Below are 12,159 nucleotides of genomic sequence, written 5' to 3'. Positions count from 1 at the left end.
ATTACAACCGCACATAAATTTCCGATACTAACATTTGTCCTGAGGGAATTTTAATAGGGAAAACTTGGTGATGGCAATCACAGCTATCCATGAGGAATAAGCAGCAATGAACCCAGGAAATACACAATATTACAATGTTATTTTTACACATCTTTTACTTGGGCAGGCTTTTGAAATGGGGCAAGTCAAGACTACTCTACAAATTCATTATATGGGGTCATATATTGTGGCCACCAACCACTTGAAGAGAAGCTTGTAAGGAAAGACTGACTGATAGAATTTATGACACAACATTTTTCAAGTTCTGGAAAAGTGTTGGAGACAAGTGGTCCAGCTGGCTGACCCAAAGCATGGTAGATGCTGTAGATTCCCAGTGTGGATTTTTTTATAGCTCTTCTAGGAGAAGTTTAGCTGAAGGAGTAGATCAGAAAACAGAAGCACAGGAAATCTGAGCCAGCGTGAGCATTCCTGTTATATTTCCAAACTTTTTGAACACGTACATTCAGGAAGCTGAAGAGCTTCCACATTTGTTCTACGCTCTTCTTTCCACTTGTACACTAGAAATAAGGCCAGAGATGGAAATATTAAATGGTGGTGATCCAGAGTGTTGTATTCTGCTGATTTTCTTTCTGATTTTTCTTAATGTGGTGCTGATTTTAGTAATTAGGTTCTGCACTTAGCCTGCTTATAATTGAAAGAGTCAAAAAGACTCATGTAGCCTGAAGTTTGCTTGTTAGCTATATGTTAAAGGACGTTCAAGATCATAAATTATTCCAGGAAGAGAATGGAATAAAATACTCAACAATGAGTCTCCGGATTAATGTTTCCTGGACAGTAGATAGGAACAACTTCTTCATTTCTCCCAGCACAGTGTAGTTTTGATTCAGCATGCCTTAGTTGCAGCTTGCCTGTGCCAGCAAAAGATGTATCACGAGGAGGACCAAAACATGTTGCAGAGATCAGTATGCCTTGAATCATCCTGAATGTTTGATACTAACGGGGCCTTCCTACCCTCATACGTATAGTTAACTTCCCTCTTAATATGTTAGAATTAATGTAAGGCCCCAAAATGGCACCGAAATGAACCCTTGAAACTATTACCGTAGCATTTTATATTGAAGACCACTTTTTCTGTTTTTAAAAATAATTATATCAGGCTCACAAAAGGCAGGATGAGCCACTGTCACCCTCTGAGACTCATTACTGCTTAGATCAGGGCTACTTAACGGTTTAGTGGGACAGAGGCCAGTTCTGGGCACATCTGTTGTCTATTTGTGCAGCTCTCTTAACTCACTTAGATGGGATTATTGCTCATCAAAGAAAGGGCCCAAGCATGTGCAGTCACAGTAGGATAACTCTAAACTGTTAGGGGATGAGTAAAACCACCCACAAGCTCCCAGCTGCCCTCTCTGCTCTAGACTGTTACTCTCTAATATTATTTCTTAGCAGACTTCTGATTTGCAAAGCTCTTACTTCTTCAGCATCTGGAAAGTTGCTGTCACCAAGCAGATAAGCACTTCAAGAGGAGATATTTTTGTTAGCAAGACTATCATTCAGCATCAGGGAAGCCACAGTTAATTGTAACTTTTTGTAGTACCAGATGACCTATCTAGGAATATAACAAGTCAATGAGAAATCCAAACACAAGGAATTCTGTCCTCAAAATGAGAGTTTCTGACAATAATTTTAAAGCCATTGTTACAGTAAACACTAATTCTGAAAAAAAAGAACCCAGGCACCTTCCTCTAGACCAGGTTGCTCCAAGCCCCATCCAGTCTATCCCTGAACATTCCAGCATGATGGTAGCCACAACTTCTCTGGGCAACCTGCTCCAGCATATAACCATATTCACAGTAAAGAATTCCTTCCTAATATCTAATCTAACTTTTTCAACTGGGAACAGACTCCCCTTGTCCTATCACTACATGTCCTTGCAGAAAGTCCCTCCCCAGTTTGCTGTGGGCCCCCACATCGGTGTGCGCATGTGTGTTTACATAAAATGGTACAGAAACAGAGTCAATCTCCCTTTGGGAAAAGAGGTTTGAAAGTGCCATTATTTATGTTTTTAATTAAATAATGAGATCTATTCATCTTTTGTGGCAAACTTTCTCAGACAAGAATCCAATGCACAAAACCAAAAACAAACAAAAAAATGCCAGGAGAAGGAGTCAAGAACAGCATTCCATCCACACAGAGCATCAATTCAGAGCAAAGGCAGAAAAAGAAAATATTTCCAATAAATGTCTGTCATGCAAAAAAGAAAGAACGCCAGTATTATGAACACATACAAAATGTGCCTCAAAACAAACTCATACAGAAAGATTCTGCATTGGCAGACAGAAGAGTACAGGGAGTACAGTGCATGAAACTGGAGAACGCCTCTAAGGACAAAAAGTTAACAGTGATGATAAACCTTTTTCTTGGGGGTCATTCTGTGAAAATAGCCCTCCACCATGCACAAATAACTTTTGGATTCCATGCAAAAGTTCATACCAGGGATAGGAGTTAAGTCAGAATGAAATCTAAAATAAGTTTTAAATTACTTATGAACAACAATTTAAGATTAGAAACAAAAAGCATACAAACAAAAAATCAGAACCATAAGGCCAAATGAAAGGATTCTCAGGTTTACCTGAAAAATGGTGGAGCCCTCTTTCAAAATTTCATAAACAGTGTTATATATAGACATGCTGTCTGAGGTCATTATTGAGGCTTTATGGTCACTGAAGAGAAGTAAACAATCCTACAGAATGGTTCATTTTACCCAAAAATATCACCAGTAAAATAGAAGGGCCTCTAGAATAGACTGTCTCAAAACATGCACCTAATTCCAAATGGCCATATGTAGGTCAGAAGAATTGCATGTAACATGATCATGATAGAAAAGTAGGAGTTAGACATTAGTTTATGCTAAGCTGAATAAACCAGAAAATGTTAAAGGGACCCTCTCTACCATGAAAACAAGGAACAAAGAAAGGTTATTAGGTATGTTTCATTGGTGCATTTGTAAACATTAAAACACCAGAGGACACTAGAGCTTTTGCTGTAATTTTTTCTCATTTAAGGAAAAACAGAAGCACACAAAGAATCCAAGAATTTGGTGATAGCCATCTTTTGCTTCCTCCAACACTTTCTGCAGTAGTTTTTTCATTTCCTTTTCCATAGCTCCTGTTAAACAAGCAAAACCCACAATAACTTTTTAACTGTGTTCCCAATGGATTTCAGAGATTTTTTTTCTTCGATGTGGCCAGTGCTGGAATAACATAGACATCTCCAGTGGATTTTATTAAAGCACACTCCAAAAAGAAGGGGATTTTTACTATCTCTTCACACTCAGACCCTGCCAAATGCTCCATAGTCCTAAATGTGCATAGGAATTTGGCTTAGTTGCTAGGCATATGGAAATCTTGTTCATTCATTGTTATTATTAAAAATATTATTGCAATTGTCTTTCATCTCAAGCCAACAATGGAAAACAGATTTATGGGATGGCTGTGCTAAGGTAATTTTTGTTCCTTGACTTCCATACATTGCTTTTTCTTCTACATATAGCTCAAAAAGGGCAAGGGTCTATACTTACCTTCTACCTGTTACTTCTATTTCTCACATTGCAGTAGAGGGATTCCTGAAGTACATGTTACAACATACAGGTTTTTTGCTCTGAGATAAATACATTGGGTCATTGTTATTATAGTAACTCTCTATTTTTGCAATTTGGACTCAACTTCTTCGGCTGTTACTTTGTGAAATAAAATTATTCCAGTCATGAAGAGCAAGTAAACAAGAGGTAGGGATATGTCTGATTTATAGCTTTCCAGTCTGAAAAAGCTATACCACCAGAATTTTTAAACTGAGTACTACACCATTTCTAAAAATTATTACATTTCCAGCCCTTGGTAAATAATAAGTATAGTGGAAATAAGAGTGATGTTTTCTAGCTTGCCAACCAAATTAGCTAAAGTCCTCTTAATACTTTTTCAGAGTCTTAACTTTAAATTTAGGAAAGCAGACCCCACTATGGGTCTGTTCATTTTAGTGAAATCGAGCAGATGTCTGCTGTTTGAACAGTTGTGGGGAGGGACAGAGGCAGGATGAAAGGAAATCCTAAATTGGTTCAATCCCCTTTGTTGTGTAATTTACAAATTGGACAGGAGGGAGCTTTCATGTGCCATATGGTCTAATTTGCAACAGGATAAATTTCATCAATACCTACAAGTCCTGTTTCCTCTGCATAGGTGAATTGGCACAAGATAATGTTGTCTAAGGAACACCTGACCTTTGACCTTCTTGCTGAGGGAAAAAAAAGAGAAAAAAAAGAAACAAAAAGTCCATGATTTAGAGTTCCCTTTCAGGGCACAGCTGATACACATGAGAGCCAGCTGACCTTTGATACAGGGAACATCCTGCCTTTTTCTAAGAGAAAATTAAGAAACTGGTACAGAATGGACATAAACATTCACTCAGGATGCTTTGAGCAGAATTGTGTGAATATCTAAGTGCTGGTAGCTTGTCAAAAGCCTTGATTCCAGACTCTTTAACCACTTCCTAGAAGCAAAGAAATTTGGAAAATTAAAGTCAAGATTCAGAAGTACTGTTAATGTTGTGGTGCTGGTACTACCCTCAAACTTTACAACTGAATGACTAAGACATTAGCCTGAGGTTTGCAGACCTTAGCTCAAATCCTTCTGTTGCATGACTTGGAGCAAGAATTTTTTTCACTGTGAGGGTGACAGAGCACTGGACCAGGCTGCCCAGGCAGGCTGTGGAGTTTCCTTTGCTGGAGACATTCAAAACCTTGCTGGATGTGTTTCTAGGTGACCTCCTGTAGGTGACCCTGCTCTGGCAGGGAGGTTGGGCTAGATGATCTTTTGAGGTCCCTTCCAACCCCCAACTTTCTGTGATTCTGTGAAGAACTAGACATCTCCATCAGCACTCCCCTCTGGAAGCTGAGGAAACTGTGCCCATTGATGGATGAGAGAGAACACAGAGATTAAAGATCTGAAAGCTGCATTTTCAGGCTCAAAGCAGCAAGCAAATGTTCAGCATTAGGCTGGTGGGCATCCAATGCTAGCAAGCAGGGTGTGGTAGGAGGTCAGTACAGGGACCCATATTGTTCAATGTTTCCATCTATGACCATTCTCAGGAAATTTACAGCTGAGACTAAGCTGGGGGGAGTGTCTTGCATAAGTTTCCAAAGAGTCCAGAGGGACCTCAAGAAACTTATGGACTGGGCCAGGAGGAAGCCTAGTGAAGATACCTGCACTTTGGGCAGAATTATCCCATGTGCCAGAAGAGACTGAGAAGCATCCGACTGGGTAGCAGTCCTACTGCCTGTACCCAAGTTTCCTGGAGATGTAGGGTGCTTTTTTTCCCCCCTGATATTGTAAAAGCAAAACTATTAGTTCTGCAAAATTTGTAGTTTGGGAAAGTAACCTCAAAGGCTTAGGAAACATTTCATTAATCACTGTGGAAATATAGATAAGTATAAAGATATAAGCATTAAGGAATATTTAACATAAAATGGGAAGCAGTGTGGAATATCAGGAAAATGCTTTTATCCCTATTTATAGTGCTGATACTGGAATACCATGTACTGTCCTGTAACCTCTATGCAGAATGAGAGGAGGGAAAAACCCAAATAATGGTTACAATGCATACGTGATAGATTTAAAGGGCACAGTCTGTTTATACACACAAACTAAGCTTTTCAAGTACAAAATATCCCCCTTGGTATTTCTACCATGATAATCTAGTACAAAAAGGCATAAGAAGAACCAATGGCTAGAAAATTTGAGCTGATAGTAAAAACCACATACAGTGGTGATAGTGACACCCAAATAATCACCAAGAAGCATGGAGTTCTCCATCCTCGCACTGAGAGTGTCTGAAATGCTTTTCAGAGCTGAACACAAGTTATAAGACTCAATATATAAGCTGCAAGATGCTGGATGGTCCATAGATAATATTAGGCAGAATGTCAGACTGGTGGTGTAATGACTTCTCTAATCCATAAATCTACAAGATTTTATTGTCCAAGCTCTGCTATTCCTGTGAACATTCTTGCAGATTTCAGCACCATTATTAATATTTATCCAAGTGATAGAAAGAAATTAAATTTTTTTTTCTTCTCTTTAGCCTTATGTATTGTCTCCATATGTTGCAACAGAGTAGATAAAGTAATCCTTTCATTTTCTTTTCTGAGGAAGTGTTCTACTCAGGAGTGTCGATGAATCACAGTTTATTAGGGTGGCCCCTGCAAGTCCATTAGAAAGTATTCCTGAGATTACTGTGTCTGCAATTTGCCCATTAGTAGTAGGATAAAAATAAGCTTCACAGCTGTGAAGATTTATAAAGTCCTATGTGAAAATACCACTCAGTGGGGGGGGGGGCGTGTCAGAAAATGAGATCAATGAGTTACTTTAAACTGAGAATAAAAATTTATATTTGCTGACCAATTTATTTCTAGCTCCGATATCTCACATAAGCCTTTCAGTAAACCTTCCTTAAGTTTGACTGCTAAGGGATTAAATGTATTTTGTCATCTGGTTTTATTTTGAGGAAATTATGGCTCAATTTGCAGACATTTATAATAAATGTCTGAATGGAAAGTTTGAGGGGAAGTAACATTAAATCATATCCAAACAGCAATTCCAAGACTAAGTCATTATTAGAATTGTGGTTATTAATGCGTTGGATTTATTAAGACACATTTGACATGTTACATTTGAGGTTACTGGTCCATGGTAGGTCGTATATTTATTTTTCAGAAGAAGTGACATAATATCTGTGATGCAAAGTGAACTCTCATTCCATTGTCAGAAAAAAGTCTGAACTAACTCTGAATGCACAGAGAATCATGCTGGTGCAAAAATAATCTGCCTCAAGATTTCATCTCATTGCCAGTTTGCAAACTTGGCAATGCAATATTGCTTAAAAGTAGAAATCTAACACTCATGCAGCTCATTCCACAGACTGCTAACCTCAAGTGTACTGGTTACCTTATTAAATGTATTGTGTTAATGATTTACTTAATAATTTACTTAATTTTAGTCATCACCGTAAATAGCCATTTGGGATACACTTTGATTTCATTTTTCTCAAATTTGCCTTTAGAATGGCAAAAAACTGAGCCATAACTGTCCCCCAAACTTGCATGAAAAAATAAATTTGATTCTTTAGTAATCAAAGTCTAAAGTTTTTCATACAACATGAGCCAAAACAGTTTGGCCAGGGATAGATTTTGGCCCTCTACATCTGCACCAGTGTGATTCTCAGTGTAATTAGAATATCTCCAAACCGATGCTGGTTTTATGAAGGCAGAATGAGACTCACTTTATAAACCCTTATACATATCAGTCAATTTAAATTTTTTTGGGTTGCTAACCTTTCATAGTTTTCCAAAGGAAATACACATCCCTGGATAGTGAATTTAAATTATACCAGTAAGCTTGGGTTTTATAGTTCCCATTTTGAAGACCTCTCAGAAGCAGCCAACAAATCTCCAGGGTTTTGTGGGACGAAAACCACTGCACCAAAGGCTGCTCTTGGAGGAAATACTTGCCAGCCTACATTGAGACCAACAGGAATCTCTGTTCTGCAGGGCACAAAGCAACCTCAGCTTCTACTCCCTCCTTTCCATCAATGCAGTCACCTTGGAAAAGCAGGACTACTGATCTATTGCAAACAAAGCCTAACTGAAGTATTGTCATTAAAAATACAGGGAAGAGGGGAAAAAATCTGATTCCAGACAAGTTCTTCTTTCCAGTCTCTGAGCAGAACACACCATTTTAGAATCCATTTCCAAAACAGTGTGCTTCCTCTTCAGTGCAGGCGTTGACTCATGTTAAGGAATGTATTCCATTACAGCCTTGCTGGCTTGCACTGTAACTTCATGTAGAACCAGTTAGTTGCTGTGGTGACAGCAACCAACAAACAGAAAAAAATCACGAACTCTTTCAGAACTGGTCAGAATCGTTTAATGACAGCATCCGTGCTTACAACTTCAAAACTTTCCTCTTCTGTTGTCTTTTGAAAGGAGACTGAACCATTCCTGTAAGCACGTGCTGTCACCTTAAGACCATCTATGTCTCCTTCCAAGAAATTGTTTCACACATCTTGCAGATTTTTATGTCTATGGAGGCTGTAATCTTTAGCTGCTATTTCAAGCAAATCTGGACTTTATCTCCTTAATAACAAATTGAACTGTATTTAGACTTGCTGAAACTCCAGTGTCTTTAGGAGAGGGATACTAAGACAGAAATTAAGCTTGGTATGTGGGCAGTGTTCACCTAATGCTGAGATCAGTACATTTCCTTTGCAATCCAAAATCAGCTATAAAGTTCAATAGGGGTGTTTGGAAAAAAAGGTACTATAAATATAACATTGCACTGTTTTGAAAGACAGATTTAATCTCCCTAAAAATCACAAAAAACACAGGTCACAACTATCTTAATTATTGATTTTGTTTTCCAACTAATTAACACTTTCAAGAAAGGTAGGCCATGGAATGCAGTCTATGAAAAGGCAGATACTTCTCAGTTTAGAGATATTTTTTTTAAAAGTCCCTTTGTCTGCAGGTATAATCCAGTGACAATGAAATAGGAGTAAACTGTGATTCAGGTTACTGCAAGGATACTGTGTTTTCACCTGCTCTGTGCAGAAGGAGATAGAGCTTGGGGGGAAATAAGATGAGAAAAGGTTCATAAAAAAAAGAGGAGATTCATACAGCAGGAGGACATTATTATGTTCTCTTCCCTCAAATTATTTTGTTCTGTTTGATCAATAAAAAAACAAGGGAAATATCTCACTACAGGCAAGTTTTTCCTTTTCTGTTCAGTCCCCCCACCATTAATACTGACTGCCAAAAAACAGAATTACAGTTTTGTCCATTGCAAAGTTGGGAAAGAACTGAGTTTCTCTTCTTGTCTCAATATATTTTGTTTTAGGAGACTGTCGCAGTTAAAGTTGGTAGTGAAAAACTGTTTCTATCTGTGGAAGTCATGGACCTCCTGGAAGTGTCAGGAGAACCCAGGCAGATTTTTAACCAAATCACATAACCACTGCACAGCCCAGGCTGGAGGGGACCTTGAAAGATCATCTGGGATGATCTTTAATGGGAAAGAGAATCCAGATGAGATCAACCCTGTCCAATTGCATCTTGAAAAATCTCTTTCACTGGGTCTTCCACCATGTACCTAGGGAGACTGTTCCAGTGACCAATTATTCTCACTGTAAAAAATTTATCAGTTCAAGATGAAACCTCTGCCCAATCAACTTCTACTCCTACTGTTTCTTGCTGTGTGATTCCTTGTGAAGAGACAGACTCTGTCCTCTTTCTAACTGGAAAAAAAAATGTCTAAAATGATGCATTTCCCTCATTCCACCCACTCAGCACAGGAGGATTCAGAGAGAGACAGAGAGATTCTTTGGTGGAGTTCTGCTTGCAGGAGCACCTGTGGAGGGGGCTCTGGGTAAACCCCCAAAGCTGCCAGCATGTTGTGCTCCCAAAATGCTCAGGGGCTCACCTGAGTGTCCTGTCATGTCACTGACAAATCCACAGAGAAGATGGCAGAGGGCTCTTCCTGAGTGGGCTCAGATCTATCTGTGAGGGGGGCATTTGGGATTAAGAGGGCACCAGAGCTCAGCCAGGGGCCAGAATGAGGTACCACCATGCTGGTGGCTACTGAGAGCTGGAGGTTTTAGCTCAGAATTTAAACATGTGCATATATATGCCTGTAAATATCTATGTATTTGTATGCATGTGTGTACATCAAGATAAGTTGTATTATTACAGAGGGACCCTGATAGGCTTGAGAGGTCATCCCATGCCAAACTCCTGAAGTTCAATAAGGTCAAGTGCAAGGTCCTGAAGCTGGGTCAGGGCAATTCCAAGCTCAAGTTAGGTGGAGACTGATTTGAGAACAGCCCCAGGAAGAAGGTCTTAAGGATGCTGGTTGATGAGAAGTTCAACATGAGCTAGCAGTGTGTGCTTGCAGCCCAGAGAGCCAACCATGTCCTGGACTGCATCAAAAGAAGCATGGCCAGCAAATTAAGGGAGGTTATTGTCCCTTTCTACTTTGCTCTTCTAAGACCCTGTCTGTGGGGATGTGTCCTGCTCTGGGGCCCACAACATAAGGAAACGGAGCTTTTGAAGTGCATCCAGAGGATAGCCACAGAGATGATCAGTGGGCTGGGTCACCCCTCCTGTGAAGACAGGCTGAGAAAGTTGGGGGTGTTCAACCTGGGAAGAGAAGACTTGGGGGAAACCTTATAGCAGTACCTTATAGCAATAGGTTTTATATCCCCCTTCCAGTACCTGAAGGGGACTTAACAAGAAAGTTCATGAGGGACTTTATACAAGGGTGTGTAGTGGAAGGACAAGGGGTAATGGCTTTAAATTGGAGGAGGGTAGATTTGGTGTAGACATTAAGGAAGAAATTCTTTAGCATGAGGGTCATGAGACACTGGAACAGGTTTCCCAGGGAAGTTGTATATGTCCCATCCCTGGAAGTGTCCAAGGTCAGATTGGATGGGATTTGGAGCAGCTTGGTCTGGTGGGAGGTGTCCTTGCCCCTGCAGGCAAGTTGGAACTAGATGATCTTTAAAGTCCTTTCCAACTGAAACCACTCTATGATTCTATGATTCTATGATTATGATTAGTATAGCAAGGTAATTCTCATTCCATTACTTTTATTGCTCTGGTTCTTAATTTAACATGTGTCCTCAAGAGACTTTATTAACATTGGCAGGATAAATCTAATGGCTGTTGTGATGTCTAGACAAAAGGAATTAAAGACACTGCAGAAATACTTACTTAATGTTTCCCTTCTGTGGGAAGTTTATGCCTCACTATCACAGGACTTTTACTGTAACTTTATTAAGAATTTAATATAGCAACCAATGTGTGCTGTAATGGAATAAGTGTAACTGCTTTACATGTCTTTGAAGCTGTCTGGGCAGACTCTCCCTGCCTAGTATCAAAGCTGATTTAATGTGGATTTGAAATTATAGCAGGAATATTAAGTCTTTAGGATGGCCACTGCAAATGAAAAAAATCACATCACCATGTCTTGACTGGTACTACAGAAAACCTGCACTATTTTGAAAAGAAGTCAAGATCACTTTTTGAACAGCAGTAGGCAGAAAAAGAAAAAAGCATAAACTTGTGTTATTTCTGTATGGAAAATGTAATCCAGGGAAGATCCAGGAATGCACAGTTTCTAGGTCAGAGTGGACAATTATGATAAATATCTTTTTTGAGTTTCTACCAAACCACCAGACAAAACACCCTGCTGCATCCTCCTGTCATAATTACTGGAGCAAGAAAATTAATAATATTCATGGGAATACTCTCCTCCAGAAGATAAAAACTCCAGCATGACCTGGATTATGGAAACACTTTTCCTTGGCTTTAATACAGGGCAGTTGATAGTGGTTTGGAGGCTCTTTGACAGCCTGGAGCTTGGGGCTTAAAATGATCTATTTTTTCTGGACCTGATTTTGAATTTAGAGATTACATTGTTATGTCAGAAAACCACAGAATGCATGTAATCCAAAACAAACTCACTGACCAATTTACAAATGCAACTAAATACATGAATGTTCACAGTGCCTGTGTGTACTGGGGTAAACTGAACCCGAACTGTATCGAAGACCCTAAATTCTTCAAAATTTCCGTATAATCAAAGCACGTGTGAATATATATTTATTAAACATGTGGTTTTAAATATATGGCATGGAAAAATAATACAAAAGTAAATACAGATACCTGAATGTTTTCATAGTCAATAATTTATATTTAATTATCACATTTCTTGTCTGATTCTTGCACCAGTGCTGAAATAGGTGTAATGGAAATGATGTGGCAAATTTTGAGAGCCTGAAATAGTAACAGGGCTGGAGCACCTCTCCTGTGAAGACAGGCTGAGAGAGTTGGGGTTGTTCAGCCTGGAGACCTTATAGCAACTTTACAGTACCTGAAGGCACTACAGAAAAGCTGGGAAGAGACTTCATGAAGGGGCATGTAGTGATAGGATGAGGAAGAAGAACCTCAAACTGGAAGAGGGTAGATTAGATATTAGGAAAAAAATTCTTTACTGTGAGAGTGGTGAGACACTGGCAATGGTTGCCCAGAGAAGCTGTGGATAGCTCATCCCTGGA

Source organism: Heliangelus exortis, chromosome 1 (genome assembly GCF_036169615.1).
Source record: "Heliangelus exortis chromosome 1, bHelExo1.hap1, whole genome shotgun sequence".
Lineage (NCBI taxonomy): Eukaryota > Metazoa > Chordata > Aves > Apodiformes > Trochilidae > Heliangelus > Heliangelus exortis.
The sequence above is the reverse complement of the archived record's forward strand: the minus strand, read 5'-3'. Positions refer to the sequence as shown.